General features: G+C 36.8%; 1 protein-coding gene across 1 annotated transcript in view; it reads left to right on the top strand.

The window, feature by feature from the left end:
• The first annotated feature begins 5528 nt into the window (after positions 1-5528).
• Positions 5529-14571, top strand: part of pacsin1a (protein kinase C and casein kinase substrate in neurons 1a) — a 51286-nt gene continuing 42243 nt past the window's right edge. Inside the window, exon 1 of the mRNA XM_038282746.1 lies at positions 5529-5698. The gene's annotated coding sequence lies outside the window, so the exon portion shown is untranslated. The remainder of the gene's footprint in view (positions 5699-14571) is intronic.

A 14571-nucleotide genomic window follows, 5' to 3' on the forward strand; every position in this document is an offset into this window, starting at 1 on the left:
TGGTAGAATCCATGGTGGTATATCTGATATTGGTGTCTGAGTGATTTCTTAATTGGTCATTTTAAATTATTTTATTTTGTTTTCAATTGTCCATCCAAAACTCCTCATTTCTTTCTTTTCTTTTTCCAACATGGATTCAAAATATCCCGAGTTGGAAGATCAAAGTTACTACTTTGTAGATTTAACCATTAATTTATTTCTAGTTTTTTTCTTAAATCCAACGGCATTTCTCCCATTTCTACTTGCATTGCTGCTGTTGATGTGGTTTTAAATTATCCAGTACATCATATTAATGCCTGGTGTTGGATCATGTCTAATTTAGCCAGATGTGTTTTAGCTGCCTAACTGTAAACTATACAACCAAGGTCTATGTTAGATTGTATCATACCTGTATGAATCTGTTTTAGTGATTGTCTATATGCTCCCTAGTCACTGCCAACCAAGCATCTCAAAATATTGAAGACTTTCTTACATTATCAACAATTTTTTTGAATATGGATATTCCATTTTAGTTTCTCATCAAACCATAGTCCAAAAAATGTTATGCACTTTACTTGCTCTAATTCTTGGTTATATGATTTTAATTCTATGTCCTTTTTTATTTTTTTCTGAAAACTTAAATCCCCATTGCAATACCCATATTTCTTAAAAATATTTTTTGAGTGTTTTTTAAATTCGATGTGTTATTCTCTCTGCTGTATCTCAATTGTTCACCGTTTCAAGCCCAGCTATTTGAAACAGAGAAAAGGAACCTCTGAATCCATGTGTTTTTCTACCACCATCAAAATATCTCTTTAGTGGTTTACCCAGGAAAAAATACAACATGACAATTTTTATCATCATGATTCCCTTTTTTTCTCTTTTACCTTAAATGTAGCTTGAGCTCCTATCTGGAAAATAATGTCGAAGGAACAAATTGAGAAAAAGGAAAAAAACTTAACTCTGAAGAATGTAGACTTTCTGCATTCCTTTATGGTCTGGATGGTTCTTGTCCTGGCTATTTTGGCTGCTTTTTAAGTTATTTTCTCTCCAGCCTTCTTCAACTTCTACAAGATCTCATCATCCCATTTGTTAGAAATGAGAAATGTGAATATTTTCAACAAAGACCTGATACTCTGATTGATGGATATCTCTCTCATTCACTTAATTAATCTATGGTGTGTTTTCAAGAACAGCAAATCCTAGTTGTTGACCAAATACATTTTGTCCATGTAAAACAAGTTTCTTTAGATAACTGGGCTTAAAGGACAGAGAAAATAAAATGGCCCTTTATGGGTTAAATGCATTTCCTGCTCAAATAGAAATTAAAAAGTTAGATATTTGTTATCAACTTTGGGTCTTTGGTTATGGCTACCAATTTGTCTTCTTGTTTTCCAGTATTTCTCTACTGTTTAGTCTGTTATTTTGTCCTTACCATATTTTTTCATTTCTGCCATTTAGGATTAGCCATGTCATTTAATTTCCTTGTAAGCTATTGTCAGGTGTTTGCTAATTTACATATAATTTCTGTTTATGTTCAACTTTTGCTGCTTTTAGTTTTCTATTTGGGATCAGATTTTTGAATCTCATATGCAAGCTTCTGCCCATAGAAACTTTTCTTAACCTTGTTTGCTATTTAATCCAGCTGGTAAACAATGATAGTGGGACAACAACATTAACTTTAAAGGTTACAAAGTAATTTAAATTATATTTGCTATTTGTTTTTAAAGTCTAACAATTTGAATGTCTGTAGCTCTCTCCAAATATAAAAATTGGGATTCAGCTGCTAAAATTGGTTTGTGAAACTTCTTATTTTAGGCGGTACAATATAATTCTTGCACTGTTAGTAATTTGCCACTAGATGTCCCTCTGATATCTGCTTTAGGAAAAGTATAAAAACCTTTTTATACTTTTGCTTTGTTGTGGTTTTCAAATGATAATAAAGTCATGGATCATATGTTGTAGCAGGATGTTTTTAAGCATTGAGTAAATAACAGATACTAAATATTTTGCCTTAGTTTAGAAAAGGGTTGAGAAAAGGCATTCAAAAGAGTGTGTGTTTATCAGACAAAAAACTGAAATAAATGATTTCTTCAGGTAGAAGAAAATTTGCTTAATATATATTCGTCTAAATAACAAAGCAAATAGCGTCGGACTGATCTAGTTGAAGATCTGCAATGGCCTCCAAGCTGCAGAACAAGACATCCCCTTCTTTATCATGTTTGATGCTTAGTGGCTTTGACAGGGTGATTGGTCTAAGTAGAAGCTGCGCCTCTGATTCAACAATGAAATGAGTATATTTGGCTCTTGATATTTTATAAAATGATTTTCCTAATTTCTGAAAAAAACAAGTTCAAACATATAGTTTGTTTCCTACTCATTAAGATCTTAACAGCTGTCCCTAGAAAAGTTAATAATGAAATAACACATCTAATCGTGAGAGTGTGGTAAACTGTTGTAATATTTTACAAAAGAAAAAAAAAACCACAAGAATACCTCATAAAACTTTTTATACACCTTAAACCCGATAAACCAAAAAACTTAATTGTTTTTTATTTTAATTTACAAATCAAAATCTGAAAAAGTTCAGCTTATGCTTACTCTGCTGGACCAAAATATAAAAGGAGAAGGATTAATAATGATACGTGAATAACCTATTAAGTAAATCAAGTCTACATGTGTGTGGTTTAATCTTCATATACCGTAGGTTCCTAACTAGACTTTTAGAGGACTTAGGCAGAAATGTTAATGTAGAGTTGGGTCATAAAGTCCCAAGTGTTAAACAACTCAAATAGTCCAGACTTACTAACACAGGGTAATACACCTAAACTGACAAGTAAGGAGAAAACTGTTCAGTGAAGCAGCTACAAAGCTTGCGTTATATCTGGGAGGCTGAGATCAACAGCTCAGGTTACAGAATCTTTCAACTAATGCTTGTCACAAACTCCACAAATTTAATTCAATTGAATAATACTTTATTCATCCCAAGGGTAAATAAAATGCTATACCTTTTATTATAGAGCTTTCTTCAGTTGGTTAAAGTGGATCTTAATAGCTGTAGATAGGAGGAATCTTCTGTCTTACAGCCTCTGAATGAAGCTGCATTAAGAAGTACAGCCTGCCCTGCCCCTTCTCATAGCCACCTTCACAGTTGCTTTTCTGGCCCAGTTTGTTTTCCAGCCCTGCTGCACCTTGCAGCAAGAAGGTTCTAGGTTCGGTTCCCTGCCCGGGGTCTTTCTGCATGGAGTTTGCCTGTTCTCCCTGTACATGCATGGGTTCTCTCCAGGTACTCTGGCTTCCTCCCACAGTCCAAAAACATGACTGTTAGGTTATTTGGCTTCTCTAAATTCTCCTTATGGGGAGTGGCAGCCTAGTGGTTAGGGCATAAAGCTTGGAATCCTGAGTTTGAGCCTCACTCCCACAGACTGCAAAAAGACCCTTAACCCCACACTGCTCTGCGGGCAACGCACAATGGCAGCCCACTGCCCCCCAAGGGGATGGGTTAAATGCATAGAGTTAATTTCGTTGCTCTGTACTTGTAACAATGTAATGACAATAAAAGCTGGAGAGAAAAAAAGTTATTCTCCCACAATGATAAAAACATTCAACCTATTTCTGTTTCTCCTAGACCCTACAACAATCATCAGCAAGAGATGATTGTTACAACACCATAAGACAAAGCGGTTCAACAGCTCTCTTTATGTAGCTTCTTTTCCATCTCTGAATCACCTCTCAACAACAGTCATCCAAGCCTGTTGCGCAGATAAAGGATTCTGTTTTCTACAGAAATTCAAAAATATACAAAGTACAAAAGGAATAGTGAAAGAACAGTCCATGGTGGTGCTCCTGTTCTGCTAACAACCTGGTTCTTTAGTCTCACAAGCTGTAGCCTATGGAAGAGCACTAAGGTCTTAAATATGTTGGAGAAAATATCCCAATCTATATTGTTTTCTACAAGCTACTTGACCAAGAAGTGACAAAGAAATCAGATAAGATCACAGCACATTAATGTGTTGAAGGGTCTGATGACGAGAATTGAAGACAGATGTTGACAGATGATCCATCCCAACTGACTGCGATTAAACTATGTTGAAAAGGGACAAAAGTCAGACATTAGAAATGAATAAACATGGTAAAGAAACAAAGCCTTGTAGCTGCTTTAAAGTGAAATGTGGAATCATGATCATGATTCATTCAGCTTCTATGAGGGAAATATTTTAAAAACATTACATCGTTATCCTGTCACTTCACTGTTCTACACAAATTTTGTGTTGATCAGTCACATTAAAATCCCAATGAAATACACTAACCTTTTATTGTCATATTTGTCATTGCATAAAAAGTGGTATACTGCTTTTAACCCTTCGATTGTTCAAGTCTCCCAGGAGCACAGGCGTAGCCAGAAAACTTTTATAAGGGTGGCTAGGCAATAACCAATGTACACTAAGGGGGGGCCGAAAGTGGATAAGCGCCAGAACCTCACGGTCAATCGACACTGTTCCAACAGCGAAATTAATAAGCAAAACATCCATATTTTCTAAATATAAACAAACTATACTTTCCTACAGCCTTGGCTAACAAATAAACAAATATATTTAAACATCCGTGCTTTCCAGATAAAAGGTATAGTGGATACAACTCTTTCAGGTTTGAGTTCTGAGGCGAACATCTGTTCCATCGTCATTGCTTACTTTTATCAATAATCCTTCTGCCAAAAAATTATATTTACAAGTACTAATATCTAATATCTTATTTAATACGTTTTCATTTTTTAAAAATTATCTATGATTTCACTGAATGCTCCTAAATGACTTGCAGGGAACATCATTTTCTCTTTACCTCATATAAATCTAAATGTAGTTCTGACTGTTGCCACTATCTGTATTAGAGGGGAAAAAATGGTAGGGGTGGCCAATGACTGGCTAAGGGCCACCCCTGGCCCCCCATGTAGCTCCGCCCCTGCCCAGGAGCCTTCTAGGTCTAAAACTTTATCAGGGAGCCCAGTTTTAATCTGTGAGATTAGTAGAAGGAAATTTGTATCCTTCCCAAGAAGCTCCATCCTTCTTGGCTGCATTGAAAGTATTTCAAAATAAACTTGTAGAGAACTGTAAATGAGCAAATCAAAGAATCAACAGGTGGGTAAAAATGTTCTTTTGTTCTGGAGTGGATGAGTCAGATAGTAATCCTCTCCTTCCACCTTCCCTCCTCCTTTGACTATAGTGAGATGTAGGCGTGGATTACATGGGGGGTGGGGGGGACACCACCTCTCAAGATGCTCATTCCATTGGTTGGAAAGTGAAAGCCAATTTAATGCTCTTTTCCACCATTTTTATACATTATTCAATATTCAAACTATGAGTTATGTGAATAAAAGAAGAAATTAATCACAAATTGCAATAAACAAATCCTAGAATAAATGCATGATAATAACAAAAATATTAACAACCATGTTTTGCACAATTCCCTTCATTTATATTAGGTTGGCTTATTTCCCTTGCGTTATATTTCCGCTGCCATCCATTGAGAGTATAAGCTGGGCCATCCCCCCGGCGCGTGCCTGTGCTGTGGAGCTCCCCCTTGCTGCGTGCATCGTGATCTCGTGGATGCAGAGACTTGCAGAGAAGCGCAGGGTCACCTTCTGTCGTGCTGCAAAAAGGGGGGAAATACGCTCTGATTGGCAGCAGATACTGTTGGGTTGCAGTGGAAGCAGTAGTCTCAGGTAAGTGTTTTTTTTCCGCAGAACTGATCCATGCATCATATGGAGGAGATGCTGAGCATCCTTTCAGGGAGAAACGGAGAAATCTGCATCCCTCTCCATCATGTTGGTTAATGTTTCACCGCTGCCTCCAATGCAGCAAAACCTGACGGAGAGCAACCGATTCAGAGGCGATTCTGTTTGCGTTTTTTTTTTTTTTTTTGCAGTTTGGGATTATTCATGCGTCATGTTACATGATGTACCGTTGTTTGCATGCGCCATGGGGGAAGATGGTTTATATTATTATTTAATTAATGTTGCTGCACGCTTTATTGACAGTGTTTGCTCCTCATAATGTCCTGATTTCAGTAAATTTACTCCCCATTGCGGTCTGTTTACAATACTTACCTGCAAATGATGACCTTTTAAAGGAGCAGGGGAAAAAACGCAGCTGAGAATGAATTTGATGTAGCTGATGGTGATGTATTACAGGCTTTATTTTCACATTTCATCCAGATAAACAAGCTCTACCCAGCTTTAATGATAAAATATGGTTTAATGTGTGCAGACGCGCTGCTTAGATGCGTATTTGAGGATTTCTTGATGGAAATGGACGTTAATGAGAGCACTCTGTTCAGCTCTGCCGTTATGTAATTGGTTGTCACAGCAAAGCCAGGAGCCATCTCTAGCGTCATTGTTTTCACTCTGACAAACCATCAAAGGAGGAACATCCCACTTTCTATGTGGGATTAGGTGATGGGCTTCTTTTAATCATTCATCAGATCCGCTCTCTGGCTGAAACACATCTGGCCCCCCAGCTGACAGAAGTATCTAATGTGTTTGGCATCTCCACCTGTGATGGGGATACCAAACACCATGATGATGATGGTGGTGCACTGGAAAAAAATCAAAATCTAGATAAGAATCTTTTTCTTAATATAAGTGTATTTGTTGGATTGAGGATACATCCTGCCAGTGGAACAAGACAATTTACACTTAAAATAAGAAAACACAAATGCATCGTCTTATTTTAAGTGCATAATATTTAATTGAGTAAACAATTGGCAAACTATATCATTTACCTACTTAAATTAAGGGTAAATACACTTAATTTAAGAAATTTTTACTTATTTCTAGATTGTTTTTCCAGTGCGATGATGACAAGGAGGATATGTTTCATGGGGGTTGTTGTGCTGTTTGGTGCATTTGGCTGTTGCATCGCCCTCAAACCCTGGAGCTATTGTCATGTCCCAAAACATCTAGTCGTCCCCAAAGACATTAAGCAAAGCTTGTTTGCAACAGTGCATTTTTAGATGTTTTGTTTTTGGGGGTCTTTGTGGTGCTGAATCCACTTTCTTTTTTAGAAGATAAACGTTTGGCCAAATAACCTGAATGACAAGAAGTAAATTAGGAGAAGTCTGTGCTGCTTAAGAGGACCAGACCAACTGTAAACCATGTAGGTGGTATTGCCATGGTGTGGGCTGTTTTGCAGTCAACTTAACCCCAAAGTAGCAGGTAGATATGCAGCTGCCGCCATCTTCCGAAACATCCCAATCTTCCAAAAAAAAAAAAGGCCTGACTTAACATGCATGTCCCTCACTGCTAAATGATGTGCCCTGTGAGGGCCAGATGCTTTTAAAACAGGAAACATATGACTAACTTTTCACAGTTGTGACATATTTTATAAAAGTGATGGTCCTCATACTAAACAACTGAGGTTTGTTTCTCGAATGAAAGTTTTGTGAAGAGATGTGGTTTCCAAGGGAATAAAGACTACAAGATTTATCAATTCATCAATATTATTTTGGAGCTGACAATCAAGAAAGAATTTGGCCCCAGTACCAAAATGAAAGTTTCAAGGAGTCCAGGGGGGATAATTATACTTGACAACCATCAAGCAGGGTGGTGGTAGGGTCATGATATGGAGCTGTTTAGCTGGGGGATTGCATAAAGGGAGAACATTAATTAAGAAGCAGTACTACATACATTTTTTGCTTTTTTTGAACCCCAAACCTTCTGCACCTCACAAAACATCCAGGCCTGCACAAAGTCATACAGTTCCTGTTTGGAATGATAAGAGCAAAGTTTATACATTAGGCAAAGCATTGTTACCTGTTAGGAAGTAGTACAGGGTGGCCAGACTGTGATGTTGGATGCAGTGTTGACTTAGTAAAGTGAATAGTACAATGAGGATTCTGAGATTCTTTTTAACACATCTTTTTTGAGGGACATAACCACCCCGGCACACGCTTGCAACCTGCTTCTCTATATGGTGTCTTTGCTATACCAAGACAACAACAAAATCCAACAGTGATTGAGAGCTGCTATCCTTCAGCATTTAGATAGATCTTTCAAACCAACCTATTTCAGGATAGTTTGAGAACTAGATTTGGGCACCACTAGAGAAGCGGATGTCACTTGGCTTCTTCCAAACCTGTCCTTGGTGCTGAACTTAGTCTTTTGATGCCTTTTAGCTCCTATCCATGCCCTCATAAGAGCCTTACTGTAAGGAGGAGCCTTAAAGAGTAACTGCTATTTATTACCTGACTTCTCTCTCTTAAAAGAGGAGAAAGGTCAGAAGTGGTTTATAAATGGTGAGATTACCACATGACAGTAGGAGCAGACACATTTAGTTAACTATCTTTTTTTATTTCATTGATTTACTTTGTTTCATTTGCAAACTAAACTGTCTTCTTTTTCCTTTCAATGTTATTCTATGTTTTTTATTTTATTTATGGTTATCACCATTATTGGGATAGCTGTTCAGTGGTTGTTGATTATGGGCGATTCTTCCTTTAGTGATGCCCTACATGAGCCCCTTGTGTAGAATCTCTCCTTTCATGTCTGATGCAGAGTATTTCAAACATATAACTTATGGAAATATTAGTTTGTTAAAAAACTCAAACACACAAACTTGTCTGACTATCTTTGCCGGGCCTTTCCATTATCTTCCATTTATTTCTACAGACTAACCGTGACATTACAGGTTCATACCTAACCTTAACCCCAACATAAACTCAATTTACACCTTAGTCCTAAACGTGACCCCTGACCCCGAAACTGGAGTTTCCGTTGTGGGGTCCAGGTATCACTCCCCACAATGTGGCGGACCCTGCAATGTGGGGACCGATGCCTTTTAAGGGATCCTGCTGTTATTGATTTAAGGTTCTTTAAGCCAAGCAGCTTTTTATAAATTTAAAATTGTCTTTCAAAAACTGTATTCCATATAAAGCAGTTCTGGAATAAAAATATCTAAGTTTCTTTAGATTCTGGGTATGAGGCCATGATAAAATACAGTCAATATTTAAAACATAAAACAAAAAAAATAAAAATAAAATAATCAGGAACCTGATAATAACTTTACCATTAGCCACTAATGTTCAATAAACATACTTTAAATACATTAAATAAATAATGTGTTAAATATTCCTCTTAAGTGCCATGTTCAAAACGTTTGAAAGAACGTTTTGAGTATATTACATTTTATATTTGTATAATCCAAATTTCCAGACATGCATTAATTATGTGGCCAAATTTCTTACCAAATTCCAGAATTATTTGAAGAGGATATTGGGTTCATCTTCATCTTACTAGGATTTAATGCAGGTTTTGTGCTCATGTAACCAGAAGCTCGATCTGTACTTACCTTTAACCTTTAATAGATGATGAACAACAACTACTTCCAGTGGGACCTGCTTTGATAGCAGGCTTAACTCAGGAAGTGAAATTGTAATCCTTTTAAGAACCTGCAGTTGATGATTTCTGAGTTGTTATGTTTTTGTTTTTTTAAATCACAGTTTGGTTTAATTTTGAAGTTGCACTGTAGTGACTGGGTGAAGATTAAAACAGAATTACGTTTTTTTGTTTGTTTGTTTTCTAAGCTTTTATTGTATAATAATTTGTTGTTTTGTTTCGGGTGTTTATACATGCATGTGTATGCACCCTGTTGCTTTGCATTTGAATGGTTAGATTTAACTGAAAACCTAATTCTATTTGGCTTTTGAAGAATTTGTAAGACATATTATATAAACAGTATAATCATATTTGATGCACACATATAAAGATGTTTAATTTAGATCCAAAGTTCTAATCAGAGGGCTGGCAGGGCTTTGGACAAAATGGACTGATAACAAATCAAGATGACTAAATCCCTTCATCTTCTACTGGTTGTTCATTAGAGACATAGGGAGGCAGTGCCTATTTCCAGAGGTTTATTGGTAAAAGGCAGAATACAGCCTGTAAAGGTCACCAGTCACAGTTCACAGGGCAACATGTCATCATTTAACCTCATATCTTGTCTTTCTCCACACAGAAATATCCAACAGTGCTCCAGCAGCATCACATAGCAGGCCATGACTAAATTCAAACTATTCAAGTTTACATTAAATCAAGCAGTTAAAGCTTGAATATTTAATTATAATTATTCTAAACATACATTATTACAGGTTTTGGGAAATATAGAGCATGCTATTATTTAGCTTTTAGGGTCTGTATTTATAAAATTAATTTAATCGCATTTTATGATAAATCTATTATTTAAGAAACCATTAAAATATGTTGTCAAGCATCCTTTTGTTAATCTTAACAGCACTTCTTACTAAAGGCAGAATTTAATATTTCCTCTTGGGTTGACCTGTTTGTTGTTGTTAGTCCTCTGTGTGTTTAGAGCATCATGTGTCAGGTGCAGGGTAGGATGTGAGAAATACAGGTGGGGTGTTTTTTTTCTTCTTTTGTGTTGTTGTAAATATTTCATATAATGTGTTTGCCAGTGAAAGGGTTCAGGCTCCTGTTTCCCTGTTGGGAAGGGAGACTGAATTTTGACAAGGTGTGAAAAAAGAGCCAGGGTAGGGGTGGTGAGTCTGAAGGGCAGCCAGGGTGTCTCGTTTCTCTCAGAACAGAGGAGAATCTACACTAGGATATGCTGCTGTCCTCGGCAGGGGATTGATAATATTATAGATAAACAAAAGCTTATCCAGGAAAGCTTTTCCTGGGTTTCTAGGATAGGAATTTTGGCATTACTAAAAAAGTACTAGATGAATACAAACTAAATTTAATGAATAAAAGATAAATCTATCATTAAGTGTTGTAACAACTATATAAAAACACAGAGATGCACATCAGAGGGCAACATTTAACCGGTTCTAATCATAAGTTATCTCCCCCTCTGCCCTTCTTTTATTAGAACATGTTAACCCTTCCTATTACCCTTGTCAATACTTGATGTCACTGTTCTCCCGCTCTGAATTTCTACTGTGCAGTTGCTACTCTCCCTAAGGCAGAGCACAGACTCAGCATGTGTCATCCCCTGTCTGCAATTCAAAATGGAGTCATGTTGTGCAAGCTGTGGGAGCATGAAACGCCAGAGTCTACAGCAGTACTGGTGCAAATGGTTAAAGCATAAACAACCATTGGTTGGATTGTCGATTGCTGTGGATGTACCCAAGAAAGCAGCAGTCACAGGAAGCATTGTTGAATGTTAACGGGTGTAATGAGGTCATGTTTACTGCTTGTGGAATTATCTCCTCTCCTTAAGCTTTAGAATTAAACTGATGAACTGCTATATTCTATTAAAATAAAACATCTTTTTATGTTTTAACAAAGCCATCTCTTGCTTCCCCACTTCATTTGTTACCAGGCCGCAACAAGAACTGCAGTTACATCTGCAGTGAAAGTTGGTTTCAATAACTACTGATTCAGGGGTGTCAAATACATATGGATGCTTTGCAGATTCAACAATTCAAATATTGTCCCACACATTCAGTTCAATTAAGTTTATTTTTAAGGACTGACCTTCAAGTCGCTTAAGAACACACATGTCATCTTAAGGCATTTTAAAGAGTCAGTTAAATTCAAGTAAATCAAATTATGCAGACAAATTAGTTAAAGGTTTTTATCTAAGAAATCCCAGCTCATTTTATTGAGTTGACGACTTTTTAAAATGCGCTCCTCCTGGATGAGCATGTAGCAACAGTAGAAAATTGTGTGTGTTGTGCCACTAACTTTGCAGCAATCCCTCACTCTAAGTATCAAGTCAAGGCAGAATAAATAAGAAACAACCTCCAGCAGAATTAGGCTTACAGTAGTGTGAGCTGCCAAGGCCAAGTGGACGTTGGAAAAGATAGAGACGAACTGATGTTTAAATACTTTCTATTTTAGAGAAAGTTATGGAATACTAGCTTCATAGGTACGCCTGTCTATTAAAGAAAAAGTTAAGCAGATTAGTTCTGAGTCAGTTTTCCAGTCAAAAGGATAAAAGAGAGCACATAAAGTTAGAGACATGCTGGTGAAGATTCTCAGTTATCCAGGTTGTAGCAATTCCAAGAAAGTTAAAAAACAATCCACTGGACTTTCAAACTTGGATACAAAGTTTTTTTTTACTTTTTTGGAAAAGTTAGAACCAGTAAAATCTGAGTCCATAGTCATGTCTGGGAGAGAAATAGAACTGAAAAAACAGACCATTCTCTACAGTCTGTAGCTGAAGTTGTTGACGGCAGCAGCCCAGCTGATGCAACCCTCCGGGATGGTATCACAGCTAAACAGTTACGATGACAAGAAAAAAACATTGATCTAAAAATTGAACTTAAAAATAATGACAAATGGGAGAATATAAATAGAATAGAGCAGAGTGAGGAAAAGTGTTTAGTTTGTCCTCCAGCAACTAAGGCTATAGCAGCACCACTGAGAATTGCTCAGGATAACCTGAGTCACTCTAACTTTAAATGTTTAATCAAAAAGGAAAGTTTTAAGTCTGGTCTTAAAAGTAGACATGGTGTCTGTCTGATAACTAAAAGATCTGCCTCCCATTCTACATTTAGAAATTCTAGGAACCACTAGTAAACCTGCAGAGTGAGAGCGAAGTGCTCTGTTAGGAACATCAGGTCTCCAATATATGGTGAGGCCTGGTTATTCAGGGCTGAGAAGGAGGATTTTAAATTCTGTTTGGGATTCAACAGGAAACCAGTGAAGTTTAGCTAAAGTAGGATAAATATGATTTCTTTTCACTGTAGCTGTAGCATTTTGGACTAGTTGAAGGCTTTTAATTGCATTTCTGGACTCCTTGATGGTAAAGAATTACATTAGTCCAGCCTCGAAGTAACAAACGCATGGGCTGGTTTCTCAGCATCAGCCCTGGACAGGATATTTCTATTTTTAGCAATTTTCCAGAGGATAAAAACACATGCCGCTTTGTTTTTAAAACATCTAAATATAAAAAAATATAACGGCGGATGTCTGGGGGACAGTGATTCACCTACATGTTATGAATGCTGGCGTACCATAAATAATAAATTATGAACAGTTTAGTTTGTACCTTCAACTCAATGCCCACAGGAAGACAGAAAGAATAGATAGAATGGAATATCTTCAGAACGGCTCCAAATGACACAAAACTTATATGGGTGAGTGAGTAGAACATGTTATAACGTAAAATCAATGGCCCCAATGTAAAAAAAAATGGCGTTCCCCTTTAAGGGAAAAGATAGTCCACGAGCTTAGTCAGGTTTGGATTATTACAGTTTACTCTAAATATTTTCAAATGCAAAAAAGACATCTTAGTAACAACAAAATGCTGAAGACAGCACTATATGCTCATTGCACAGCAATTTTCAAATTGCTGTGCTTAGAGAGTTATTGTAATTGAGAACAAAACACTGTAATTTATATTGTACAAAGTTATATTGTAACAATGTACAATATAAATGTAAACAATATAGCAGTACATATTAGAAATAAACATACGACATGCATACTACTGTAAATCATTCATGCAAATCCAGATATTCCTTTCTGTCTGGCCACATAGTTTCATCACTGCAAATATCTCTTGCAGTGCAGCAAGGAAAGCATCTCCTTAAGGGTGGATCCACCCTGTGAGCTAGACACTGCTGTGGTGTCCTCACATACTGCATCCATCGGAGCTATCAGGGCCTTTTGGTCATGTGGTGGCAAGTTATATGCTTTCCGTCTCCAGGATGCGAGGGACTCCTTTATTGGATTTAGTAATGGTGAGTACAGAGGCAGAATTTCCACCACAGTCTGAGTCTCTACCTATTCAGATGGTCTCCAATTGGACTCATTATGACAATTAATGTAATAAAGTAATAATAATATCATAAAACAGCAGATAGTTGTATAAAAGCAATTGATGCATGTCTAGAAGCATTTGCAATTTTTAAAAGAAATGAGAAACTGCAACTGTGATGTGGATAACTGACTAAAGGCCTGATCTTTAGGTTTGTGCATCTTAAAACATCCAGACTTGTTAGTATGCTCAAAGCAGATCTTCAGAGAAGGCACAAAGCTATAACCTGGGAGGCCAGGTTGATAATGTGTAGCACTCAGGATTAGTTACTACACATTGTTAATCTGGGACTTCTCCCATTAAATCTGTTTGGAAAAAAGAGGAATGTTTAGCAGAACCTGAAGCAGCACCCAGTGCCCACCTTCCAAAGTTTGGTTTAAGGCAATCATACTAACACATTAAATGGCAGTAGACATCATTTAAGACCACAATTTCAGGTTTTACACTCTTGTTGCTCCTCTTTCAGAAATCAAATCATTGATTTTGACTAAACCGTTGAGATAATAGCAGCTAAGCTTATTATTTTCTGCAGTGATATCTAAGTAATATCCTAAAGTTAGGATATGTTAATTAAGCATTTACAGTTTTTGCATCTTTTTAAAGTATTTCTAAAGGTCAGGTTCGAACTCACATACGCAGGAGGCATTTGTACAATTGCAGATGATGGAAAGAGATTATTTGCACATATAAAAACATTTGGACTCTGAAATAAGACCAGTAGAATAACATTGATGGCAAAAAATGTCTACTCAGGCCAATCAGCAGTCAAAGACAACATTCACATGTTTTATGATATTTTTAGTTTTATATTCGACTT

This window comes from Cyprinodon tularosa, unplaced genomic scaffold (assembly GCF_016077235.1).
Source record: "Cyprinodon tularosa strain WSP-4 unplaced genomic scaffold, ASM1607723v1 ctg187, whole genome shotgun sequence".
Taxonomy (NCBI): domain Eukaryota; kingdom Metazoa; phylum Chordata; class Actinopteri; order Cyprinodontiformes; family Cyprinodontidae; genus Cyprinodon; species Cyprinodon tularosa.